At 44.8% G+C, this 12,747-nt stretch overlaps 1 protein-coding gene across 1 annotated transcript in view; it reads left to right on the forward strand.

Annotated features, from left to right (window-relative positions):
* Positions 1-1,923: 1,923 nt before the first annotated feature.
* Positions 1,924-12,747, forward strand: part of ZFHX3 (zinc finger homeobox 3) — a 377,665-nt gene continuing 366,841 nt past the window's right edge. Inside the window, exon 1 of the mRNA XM_074405623.1 lies at positions 1,924-1,995. The gene's annotated coding sequence lies outside the window, so the exon portion shown is untranslated. The remainder of the gene's footprint in view (positions 1,996-12,747) is intronic.

Below are 12,747 nucleotides of genomic sequence, written 5' to 3' on the forward strand. Positions count from 1 at the left end.
CCATCAGCAGCCTGTCACCGCGGGACGATGTGCGAACCATGGGGGCTTTCAGCACCGGGATAGCTGTTGTCACCAGACAGCTCTGCTCCTTAATGGAAAAGACATATCGAAATATGGCTTACAAAATACAAAATAGTGGACTGAAATGTACATTATATGAGGGTGTTAGATTGCACCGTACTTCACAGTGGAGGAATTAGATTGAAGTGTTATGCCAGGGTAGTTAGGTTGAAATATAGATTATCCCAGGAATGTTAGCTTGAGATGTACTTTATAACACAGTTGTTAAATTAAGATAGGCTCTTCAGTGCAGGCATTAGCCGGAGATGTGCATTATAGCCAAGTTTTTAGGGGAAGATGTGGCTTCCGCTCGGCGGGGAGGGGCGAGCAGGAGAGAGGAAAAACACTTTGGGTTGAATATTATTCAAGGTTAGGGAGTGTCTTCTGCATTCGATGGATGTCAGGGATCTGGATATGTGGGGCAGGACAGAGTGTAGCATCTGATGTTCCTTCCTTTCTCCTTTCTCTCCAGCCAATCTGCCACTTTCCCCACTTTTCCTGTTAGGGACTTAAAGGCTTCCCCCATCAATAAAAACATTAGCTCACTAAACAGTCTGATGGCTTTTCCTTCCCTGGCTTAACCCTTCGGGAGCTGGGGTTTCCTTTGGATTTGTAAAGATATTGATTCCAGATAATGTTTGCCTTTCTAACTCTCTCTTCCTTAGACTTGATGGATAGGTTCAGGGCTGCATCTCGGCAGCTAACTCACCGCAGCTACCCAGGGAAAGAGGAATGGAAAACGAGGCAAGTGTTCAGTAGTTAACACCATTTGAATCCTTTCCCTGGAAAGGACAGGCAGAAAGGCAGTGGCCGGGAGAAACCCGAGGGCTCACGGTCACAGTCAGTGAGCCTAGGATTTCACTTTCAGTTTTCCTCATCCTTGCCCGGATCCCACTACCGGTATTTCTTTAGTTCGATTTAAGAGTGTTTTATGATTTTTTTTTTTTTGAGACAGAGTTTCGCTCTGGTTGCCCAGGCTGGAGTGCAATGGCACGATCTCGGCTCACCGCAACCTCCGCCTCCTGGGTTCAGGCAATTCTCCTGCCTCAGCCTCCTGAGTAGCTGGGATTACAGGCACGCACCACCATGCCCAGCTAATTTTTAGTATTTTTAGTAGAGACGGGGTTTCACCATGTTGACCAAGATGGTCTCGATCTCTTGACCTCGTGATCCACCCGCCTCGGCCTCCCAAAGTTGTTTTATGATTTTTAATTAATATCAGATGCTGTCTTGGGTTGGCTACCCTGAGTTGCAGTTTTAAAAACTCCTTTCACAGTTCAAGAATGTGCTTTTCTGGGCCGGGCACGGTGGCTCTGGCCTGTAATCCCAGCACTTTGGAAGGCTGAGGTGGGTGGATCGTGAGGTCAGGAGATCGAGACCATCCTGGCTAACATGGTGAAACCCCATCCCTACTGAAAATACAAAAAATTAGCCAGATGTGGTGGCACACGCCTATAATCCAAGCTACTTAGGAGGCTGGGGCAGGAGAATCGCTTGAACTTGGGAGGCGGAGGTTGCAGTGAGCTGAGATCACGCCACTGCACTGCATTCCAGCCTGGGTGACAGGGTGAGACTCCATCTCAAAAAAAAAAAACAAAACAAAAACAAAAAAACCAAGAATGTGCTTTTCTGCCGCCTAGGCAGCATAAGTGAATACAGGTGACTGTGTCACTCGCTTATGACACTGGCTGATGAGGGGATGACTCGAATAAACCCTCACCCTAGAAACAAATTCCATCCAAAGAAAGTAAGTCAAAAGCAATGGGAGAATCCTCTCGTTCATTAACCACTCGGACTATAAAGATTTGCCAAACGTCTCCCCAACCGTGTTTTTGTCCTTTCTTTTCTTCCCCAGCTCGGAAGATGTAAGTTACAGACCCCAGAAGTCGAGCCTAGCCCCACTGGATGGTGTTCAGCTTTGCCAGAGTTAGAGAGGTGAGTTCCATCTTTCTCGTTTCTCAATGAAAGAAAATGGTATACCAGGTGGGTTAACATAGTCCAAAAAGACTAACCAGCCAGATAAGGCCGCCAAACAAAACCAAACAGTTCAAAGGAAATTGCAGTGTTACTAGACACCTCCGCAGTGTGCCTGGGGTTTCAAGAAAGAGACAAGCAGGTATTTCTGTGTGCATTTTCCAGGTCGTATTTCTCTAGTTAGCAGTGGGTTTGCTAACAGCATTTACCTTCCCTGGCTGAGATTTCTGTGGGCAAAACACGATGAATGTGTCAGAAATATGCTGTCTGGGTGAACGGGGGGAAAAAAAGCAATTTCACCTGCCCTACTATGGCTCTGCCAATGTCATCTTTGTCAATGTTCCCACTTCTCTTCTCTGAGCATTTCTTGGTGAAGCATTTGTTAGAAGTTGGCCTTATTCTCCAGCCTGGTGAGTTCCCTTCTCTTCTCGGGGTCCTTCCTGCCTCATTTTCTAACATCATGCTCTCCTTAAAAATAGGCTATGAGAGCTATTTCTAACCTCCATCAAGGGATCTGTCCAACCAGACTCCCACGGGATGTGAGAATGCACTTAAACCAATCCCAGAGAAGAAAGGGGAGAAATAAGGTTGGCTTATTCCCAGACTCAGTTTAAAAAAAAAAAAAAAAAAAAGAAAAGAAAGTCTTTTGCATCAAATGAGATATCTGAGGCCCCTCCCTAGAAGGGAAATGGCAATATGGTTCTCCTTAAACACCTCCTAAAACCCTACCCGAAAGAAGAGACCAAATTGTACCCTGGCAGAATCATGGCAGCCTGGGGACTAGCAGCAGGTTTGGAGTCTGTTCCACCCCCATCGTTTAATTGCTTTGTGAATATCGACCAATCTTGGGCCTTTCTGAACGTCAGTTTCTCCATCCATGAAATGGACATAGTAGTATCTGACCTATAAGGATATTATGACTATCAGACAGGCTAGTGCATATAGAATGCTTAATCTCATGCCTATAATCACTCAATGAATAGTAGCTGTTAACTTTATCATTTTATGATCATACCATCTGCTAGCTGGAGTGCCATGCCAATTCCCACCGGCACCTGTGGCATTGACTTACCACATCTCACACTACCCCTCACGCACTCATTAACACATCTGGTTTAAAAATACAATGTATCTCTTAGCCTCACTCCTTTAGGTGACTATTGTTTGTAAGGATTTTCTCTGTACAGGAAGAAGGGTAGCCCTGCCAATGAAGGGAGAAACAGATTGCTAGGGCCTCACTAATGGGATATAATCCCCCCTCTGTACCCACTGGTAACTAGCCATGATTGTATTTCAAAGGTAACAGTTCTTCTCTATGGTGGGTATTGGTGTGCAGTCAGTAAATAGGACCTAATGTGATCCGACAGGCCTGATTTCTCTGGATATATATTAAAACAACATGCCTATTGCTGATGGCTCAGAGGTCCTGACCTTTAACAGCGACTTATGACGTAAGGCAACCTGCCCAGGAGAGCAGGCAGGGCAGAAGGCCAGAGGAACAAGGTCATCGGCTAATGAAGTGGTCAGCATTGAGTTTCTGTCACTCAGCTGGTTAAGAGGAAACCGAGAGGGAAGTACAAGAAACTGGGAACATTTAAGAAACAAAGGAGGGACCATGCTTGAGTCAATGCTCTGAAGGTGGATGATACTGTCAGAAGGCAGGGTGATGACGGGCAACCCGTCCGAGCCTTCATCCTGGCCTCGTTCAGTGTTAGCTGCCCAACATGGGCTGGTTGAAAGAGCATCTGCAAGAAGCCAACTCAATATAAATCCTGAGTTAGAATGAAAATAAACAGGTCCTAAACCACCCTTCTCTTTGTTGTAAATCTGCTTCAGACACACAGTCAGGAAAGAGATCAAGCGTACAGGCTGGGAAGTGGCTTCCAGACCTATTCTTTCTCTACATGGACAGACTACCTCCTGATCCTCAGCGTCAGAATCTGAAAAACTGGAGTGAGATTATGGCACCTACCTCCAAGGGAGGGTGGTACAATTAAATGAGAAATTTTATTCAGCTGAGCATGATATTATGCCTTACGCCTATAATCCCAACACTTTGGGAGGCAGAGGCAGGAGGATCACTTGAGCCCAGGAGTTTGACATTAGCCTGGGTAACATAGCAAGACCCTGTCTCTACAAAAAATTTAAAAATTAGCCTGACGCAGTGGAGCACAACTGTAGTCCCTGCTACTCGGGAGGCTGAGGTGGGAGTATCCCTTGAGCCCAGGAGTTCAAGGCTACAATAAGCTATGACGGAGCCACCGCACTCCAGCCTGGGTGACAGAGTGAGACCCTGTCTCTGAAACAAAAAAATTACTTAAAGAGATGAGCAAAGCCCTTGGCACAAAGCGATCCGTCAAATGTCAGCAATTAATTTTGTCATTCTGCGCGCTCTAACAATCTCAGAAAGTGTGTGAGCTTTTTTAAATGGGTAATACATTGTCTATTTCAGAGTGAGACAGTTCCATGAGTTTCACTCTTACCATCTGTAATGCATTTCCACTGGTGGAGAACTTTGAATTTCTGAACCATTCACCCAGTCAGCAACATCTATTGAAAACTACGGTATTAAGTCATAAGTGTGGTATTACATTGAATCAGAAATATTCTTGACTTTATTTCACGGCCCCACTGGGTGGCAGAAACCTCAAGATGTATAGTGTAAGTGGCAGCATATTACAAGAATATGCTGTGGAGTGGGGTGACCAGCTGCTCTTGAGAAGGCTAGGGAGAAGTCAAAGAGATGGGGGCCTCTTATCTCTTCCATCACTTGATCCTCTAAATGATGCCTTGGGGAGGGTAAGGTCAAGATTTCTTTCCCCATTCGTGTTTTTTTTGTTGTTTGTTTTGGGGACAGAGTCTCGCTTTGTCACTCCGGCTGAAGTGCAGTGGCACAATCTCAGCTCACTGCAACCTCTGCCTCCTGGGTTCAATTGATTCTCATGCCTCAGCCTCCCGAGTAGCTGGGATTATAGGCACATGCCACCACGTCTGGCTAATTTTTGTATTTTTAGTAGTAATAGGGTTTCACCATTTTGGCCAGGCTGGTCTCGTACTCCTGACCTCAAGTGATCCATCCACCGAGGCCTCCCAAAGTGCTGGGATTACATGTATGAGCCACCATGCCCAGTCTCCCCATTCATTTTAGGTATGAAAAGGTTAAGACCTAGTCAGGTTAACCCTTGCCTTTGTTTGCCACAGTTAATAGTAGAACAGAAACCTTTAGCCCAACCTCCAGGCTTCCCTGAGATCACCCTTTCAGCAGATCAGTATGAATCAGGACCAGTGATGGCCATCAGAGGTCCAAAAATATTCCTCTTAATGAGCATTTGATCACACCCAGTTATAATCCAACTCTTGAACATCCCTACACAAAAAGACACAGATGGTTTCGGTTTCATTTCCTGAGTTATTAAAAAGATTATTTTATTTTAAACCTTTTTTTTTTTTTTTTTTTTTGAGACAGAGTTTCACTCTCTCTCCCAGAATGGAATGTAGTGACATGATCATAGCTTACTGCAGTCTCAAACTCAAACAATCCTCCCACCTCAGCCTCCCAGGTAGCTGGGAATATAGGCATGTGCCATCACGCCCAGCTTATTTTATAATTATTTGTAGATATAGGGTCTCACTATGTTGCCGAAGCTGGTCTCAAGCTCCTGGCCTCAAGCCGTTCTCCCACTGTGGCCTCCCAAAGTGCTGAGATTACAGGTGTGAGCTGCCATGGCTGGCTCCATCTCACTTCCGAAAGTGAAGCACTAGGAGTTCATGGGAGAAACACTGGGCAGAGAGATTGAGAACCAGTATGCTAGCCTCATCAGTACCATGGTCTTCCTCAAGCCCCGTAGCCACTGATGCCGCCAGTCCTGAGATTAGGAGACTTGTCTTCATATTTCCTACCCACCTCTGCCTTACAAAGATGATACAAGGGTGAACTGAAAGCATTGATCCAGGGAAGCTCCTTGAATGTTTAGTAAGGAGCATAAAGTTTCAATGGAAATGATTATCAATTTAGACTGTCATAACCTGGAAATAGAAGTTGGAGCGTCACCAGGGCAACCAACTCCCTGTTCCCGTCATGACCCAGCCGAAGCTCTTTCCCAGGATTTCATGCCTTGGGAAATTTTTAGGTTTGGAGACTTGAGGAGAAGGGCGCAATGACTCACATACCATTAACCAAGGCTGGTTTTTTGTTTTTTTGTTTTTTTGTTTTTCTCAAATATAGACCTAGCTTTAGACTTTATTTTTCTAATTAAAAGATAATGTACAATGCCTGTAAGCAATTTATCAAAGCATAAAAATTAAAATCACCAAAAACTCTACCACCCAGAAGTAAACACAGTTAACCCAGACTTCATCCTATCAGATGTCACCTATGCATACACATAATACATCTGTTTTATTTCACATCTGTGGCATCATAACATACATGCTATCTGCAGCAATATACAATGTCAGTGGGTTATAGATTTTCAATAATTTTTGATGATTTTCCATAGTTTATTTGTAATGACTGCATTGAATTCCAGTGTTGGATGTACCACTGTTGATTTAGCTAATTCCCTATTAATGAGCAGTGATGTTGTAAACAACGATGCAATGGACATCTTTGTTCTTGGTAAATCTGTCTCATTGTCTCATTAGGATAAATTCCTATAAGGAGGAATTGCTCGAGTTGCTGTCCCCTCCAACCAAATGTTGAAAAGGATTCACATGGTGTAGTAAGAGAATAAAAGGGCAATGACCAGGCTGGGCACGGTGGCTCACACCTGTAATTCCAGCACTTTGGGAGGTCGAAGCAGGAGGATTGCCTGACCCTAGGAGTTTGAGACCAGCCTGGGCAACATAGTGAGACTCTATCTCTACAAAAAAGTTTTTTAAAATTAGCCAGGCATAGTGGTATGTGCCTGTGGTCCCAGCTACTTGGGAGGCTGAGGTGAGAGGATCACTTGAGCCCAGGCAGTCCAGGCTGCAGTAAGCATGATCAAGCCACTGTACTCCAGCCTGAGTGACAGAGTGAGACCCTATCTGAAAAAAAAAAAAAAACAAAACAGGTTGGGGGCAATGACCAGCCATGCTGAGCAGCCCGATCAACCCTGGTGACCTATAACAACTGCAAACACATTCATTCACTGGTGGGGAGTGAAGGGTAAGAGAAGGGGAACTTTCATATCCCTGGGGTTAAGGATCATGCCATCATGCCATGATATTCTTCTTTTTTTTTTTTTTTTTTTTGAGATGGAGTCTCACTCTGTTGCCAGGCTGGAGTGCAGCGGGTGATCTCAGCTCACTGCAACCTCCTCCTCCCAAGTTCAAGTGATTCTTCTGCCTCAGCCTCCCGAGTAGCTGGGACTACAAACGCATGCTACCACACCCAGCTAATTTTTGTATTTTTAGTAGAAACGGGGTTTCACCATGTTGGCCAGGATGGTCTCAATCTCTTGACCTCGTGATCCACCTGCCTCGGCCTCCCAAAGTGCTGGGATTACAGGCTTGAGCCACCACGCCCGGCCATGCCATGATACTCTAGAACTAGACATTTGTTTTCTTTCACTCCCTGCCTCCTACTTTTCTTGCCCTGGCCTTTGGAGCCCTGGCACATCTCACAGCTCTCTCTGAAACCAGCAGACCCAGTCTTCATCCCTGACCCCTCTGGCCATCAGCGGGTGGATTCCATCTCCTCTTGAATGAGTTTTCTTCCTGGTTGCTTTTCTCTGTATGGGGCCCAAATGTTGATTAACTCCTTTGGGTAAAAGTAGCCACTGGGGCCAGCCAAGCAGTGAGTGGAGTTGGGTGATTACATTGCAATGTTTTAATTTGTCTTCAGACAAATTCTCATAAGCTTTCACGAGAAAATCTCCCATTAGATGTAGTCATTTAATTTAAGAACAGTTGGGAGAGGAAGATGAGCTAAGATGACAGATGGAGGAATGCAGATGTGTGTCTTAGAGGGACTCAGAAGCACTCTGAGGATTTGGCATCCAGCGAAACACAATGTCAGCTTCTACTGATTGTGCCCATGGACTTGAGAAATTGTCAAGAAATCATTAGAATACAGGGATTTTCTCCGATGACAAGCAGGTTTCATTATTTTCTTCTGCCTATAAAGTCATAACAAGGTCAACTAAAGAACTGGATACTCCCCACCCCCAACACCCTAAATCTTGCAAATACAAAAAAATTTTTTGAGTAGCCTTATAGGAAGGCAAAACCAAACAGAAATTATAACAAGGCTGCTGTTTGAGATAAGTTTCCTTTGGTCACACTGCCACAAGGATAATTGTTTTTAATTCCATGCTTTCTCTGGCTTCCTTCATACAGATTTTCCGAACATCCTAATTTGGTGTTTTTATCATTCAACATCTATTATTGTTTTAGGACCACAGTTATTATTTTAATTATAATTTAAAGCTGCCCAATATACCCAGAGGTCACTGGGCACCTAAAAGAAATAAATAAAAACAACTTGCCATTTTTAAAAGCAGCATGTTTATTTGCAAGTCCCACGAGCCACTCAACCAAGACATCATAAAACTTTCAAATAAACTAAAACGGAAACAAAATAAAATGTCCGTTCTTAATCTCCTTAGAAGGCAAGCAGGAGAAAGTTGCAGCTAGCTGAACGCTGGCGTGAGAACTCCGAGGGCGATTTCATTACTGCGTCCAGGAACTGAAGTGTGTATCTCAACATCTACATTCCGTACTCCAGGCTGCCGTGGGTTTACAGTTCCTGAGCTTTGATGTAAAGTTTTCGTCAATGAGAAGTCAGTCTAGCAACAATTCTGGTGCAGAAAAAGAAAAGGGTAGATGAGAGGCTTACAAACACCTACCCACTGTCTACTTTATCCAGATAGCACTGGCTAGTCTCTGCAGTGTAGGTACTTACAAAGCAGCATTGATCTCATCAGCTGTGATATTTTAAAATGTAGAATTGCTGAAATATCAAAGTCTAGTGATTTTACATTTAGAAGGCAAAAGAAATTTCAAGACAGTTCCATAATATCCCTACATGTGAGTTTCCATAACAGAAAACAGTAAAATCATTTTCCAATCATTTACTGCTAGCATTTTCCATGTAATCAAAGCTGTTATGGTTTGTTAAGCAACAGAATTATCTAGTGGGCAAGAGGCTTATGCTGCTCCAAGACCTGCTAGCTACACAAGTATGCAAATCAACGAGTATTGTAGAAGCCATTAGATAAATATAGTCAGGATCTCCAGCAGAAAGCATCTTTTCCCTCCACCCCCAGAATTGTCTTATTTGATTGGTGCAAAAGTAATTGTGGTTTTGACCTTTTTTTTTTTTTGAGATGGAGTCTCGCTCTGTCACCCAGGCTGTAGGGCAGTGGTGCAGTCTCAGCTCACTGCAACCTCTGCCTCCCGGGTCCATGTCATCCTCCCACCTCAGTCTCCCAAGTAGCTGGGACTACAGGCATGTACCATCATGCCCGGCTAATTTTTGTATTTTTAGTAGAAACTGTGTTTCACCATGTTGGCCAGGCTGGTCTCGAACTCCTGACCTCAAGTGATCTGCCTGCCTCGGCCTTCCAAAGTGTTGGCATTACAGGCATGAACCACTGTGCCCATTGGCCATTACCAATGGTAAAAACTGCAATTACTTTTGCACCAACCTAATAGATTGTTTAGAATGACTCTCTTTGGGAACCAAAGAACTAGACTGTCAAGTTTGGGTCACCCCAAATTTCAAAAACAAGGCAGAAGAATGATGTCCTCAGAGTGACAAAAATGGAGTCCCAGAGATCTCCTTCCTTGCTATGGAAGACATAAGAATCAAAGAAGGAAAAGAAAAAGGAAAGGAAAGGAGTTCTTTAATACCCAAGGAGGCAAACTCAAGTGGCACCATGGCTTAAGCAAAGAATAGATATAAGTCAAATGAGCCTAGTGTACGGCAGTAGGAGGAGGGAGGGGCTGTGGAAGCCATGCCCAGCCTAAAAGGCAGCTGCTACTCAACTCTAGCTGACGTTTCCCAAGCCCAGTGTAACCAAAGCTTTCAATTAAGAGAAGCTGGAACTATTTTTTTAACCTGAAATATCTCAAATGTTGAATGTTGGGCCGGGCGCGGTGGCTCAAGCCTGTAATCCCAGCACTTTGGGAGGCCGAGGCGGGTGGATCACGAGGTCAAGAGATCGAGACCAGCCTGGTCAACATGGTGAAACCCCGTCTCTACTAAAAATACAAAAAATTAGCTGGGCGTGGTGGCGCGTGCCTGTAATCCCAGCTACTCAGGAGGCTGAGGCAGGAGAATTGCCTGAACCCAGGAGGCGGAGGTTGCGGTGAGCCGAGATCGCGCCATTGCACTCCAGCCTGGGTAACAAGAGCGAAACTCCGTCTCAAAAAAAAAAAAAAAATGTTGAATGTTGGCAATCAATTTAACTCAAACATCTGCGCATAGAATAGTGCTTTATTTGGTATGTTAAAGGAGTTCCACATACAACGTGCAGTTCCTGGGCCATAAGTTGGCAGCCTCTAAGAGAGAGAGGAGAGCAACTGGAAACTAAAAATGGCAGCAGGGTGTGAAGCTTGAAATGGGTCATTTACATTCAAGAGTTCCTTCCTTCTCTGTCCTTGGATAAGGGACAGTCCCATCAGGACTTCGTCCTAATTCCCATCTCTGAATGAAAATAAATCCTTTTTCTCTTCCCTTCTGTCCAATGTCCTGGAACCCAAACTAACATTTAGTCTACTCCATCTGTTCTTTCTGATGCTGTTTGTACATACTGAGCTGGTGAATGAACTCCATGTGTACTGAGCATTGCAAGGGTGTATGCTCTCTCGGCCTTCTGAGATGGAGAGATGCATAGAAAGTGTTCATAGAAAGTAGAAAGTTGTTTTGCAAGATTTCTCGGCTAAGCTATAATACAGTTTATTGGTTATTTAAGGATGTGCTTATTGATTCAAGATACTATCCTTCGAACAGTCCTGGCATTTCACTTAGATGTAACAGGGAAGGTCCCTAACAGCTATTGTTAGAAAAACAAAGCAAGTCCTCAAGGTCTGTTCTGACCCTGGAAGGGGCCACTGAGGTCATTTGAGAGGTGAGTGGTCAAAAGCACGGTACCTGAAGGCAGATTTCCTGGGTTCAAATCGTAGCTCTACCATTTACTGTCTGTAAGACCTTAGATATATTACTGAAGCCTTTTGTGCCTCAGCCTCTTCTTTTAAGCACACTTACCTCATAGGGCTATTGGGAGGGTTCAACAATTGAAGATTAGATATAGACGAAGGCATAGACGTAGATAGTATAGAAAGACAGAGAGAGCGCTTGGAACAAGGTTTGGTACCTAAGTGTTGGCTCTCAGCACAGCAGTGATGACTGGAAAGCCATCAGTCCAGATGCATCTCAGCTACCTAGATTACTCCAGGTAATCTACCTTTAAGAATTCCGTATTAAGGCCAGGCTCAGTGGCTCACGCCTGTAATCCCAGCATTTAGGGAGGCCAAGGCGGGCGGATCACCTGAGATCAGGAGTTCAAGATCAGCCGGGCCAAGGTGGTGAAACCCCATCTCTACCAAAAAACAAAATACACAAATTAGCCTGGCTTGGTGGCACAGGTCTGTAATCCCAGCTACTTGGGAGGCTGAGGCAGAGAATTGCTTAAACCCGGGAGGCGGAGGTTACAGTGAGCCACTCCAGCCTGGGTGACAGAGCAAGACTCCAAATCATAAAAAAAAAAAAAAAAAAAAAAAATCCCATATTAAAATATAGGTACTTGTGGGAGAGCTAAAACCTTAAGCTGAGCTAACACCTTCTTGGGGATTACTGTGAGAGCCGGTTCTAACAGGATATGGCCCAAGAGAGGGTTCTGGGGATGGAGAAAACAGAAGTTGGTAGACAAGAACCCCCAAAATACTACAAAGAAAGTACCACAGACTGGTGGCTTAAGTGACAGAAATTTATTTTCTCGCAATTCTGTAGGCCAGAAGTGCAAGAGGAAGGCCCTGGCAGGATTGGTTTCTTCTGAGGTCCCTCACTTTGACTTGTAGATGGCCGTCGTCCTCCACGGTGTTCACGTTGTCTTTCTCTGTGCGTCTCTGTCCTAATCTCCTCTTCTTAAAAGGACACTAGTCTGGCTGGGTGCAGTGGCTCACGCCTATAATCCCAGCTCTTTGGGAGGCTGAGGAGGGTGAATCACCTGAGGTCGGGAGTTTGAGACCAGCCTGACCAACATGATGAAACCCTGTCTCTACAAAAAATACAAAAGTAGCCAGGCGTGGTGGTGCGTGCCTGTGATCCCAGCTACTTGAGAGGCTGAGGCAAGAGAATCACTTGAACCTGGGAGGTGGAGGTGGCAGTGAGCAGAGGTCGTGCCACTGCACTCCAGCCTGGGCAGCAAGAGGGAAACTCCATCTCAAAAAAAAAAAAAAAAAAGACTGGTTGGTTTAGGGTCCACCCATATGCCCTCAGTTTACCCTAATTACCTCTTTCGTTTCTTTGTTTTTTGAGACAGAGTCTCAAGTGATTCTCCTGCCTCTGCCTCCTGAGTAGCTGGGATTACAGGCACCTGCCATCACGCCTGGCTGATTTTTGTATTTTTAGTGGAGATGGGGTTTCACCGTATTGCTCAGGTTGGTCTCCAACTCCTGACCTCAGATGATCCATCTGCCTCAGCCTCCCAAAATGCTGGGATTACGGGTGTGAGCCACCACACCCAGTCCTTAATTACCTCTTTAAAGGTCTTATCTCCAAACACA

Source organism: Saimiri boliviensis, chromosome 1, assembly GCF_048565385.1.
Source record: "Saimiri boliviensis isolate mSaiBol1 chromosome 1, mSaiBol1.pri, whole genome shotgun sequence".
In the NCBI taxonomy this organism is placed as follows: Eukaryota; Metazoa; Chordata; class Mammalia; order Primates; family Cebidae; genus Saimiri; species Saimiri boliviensis.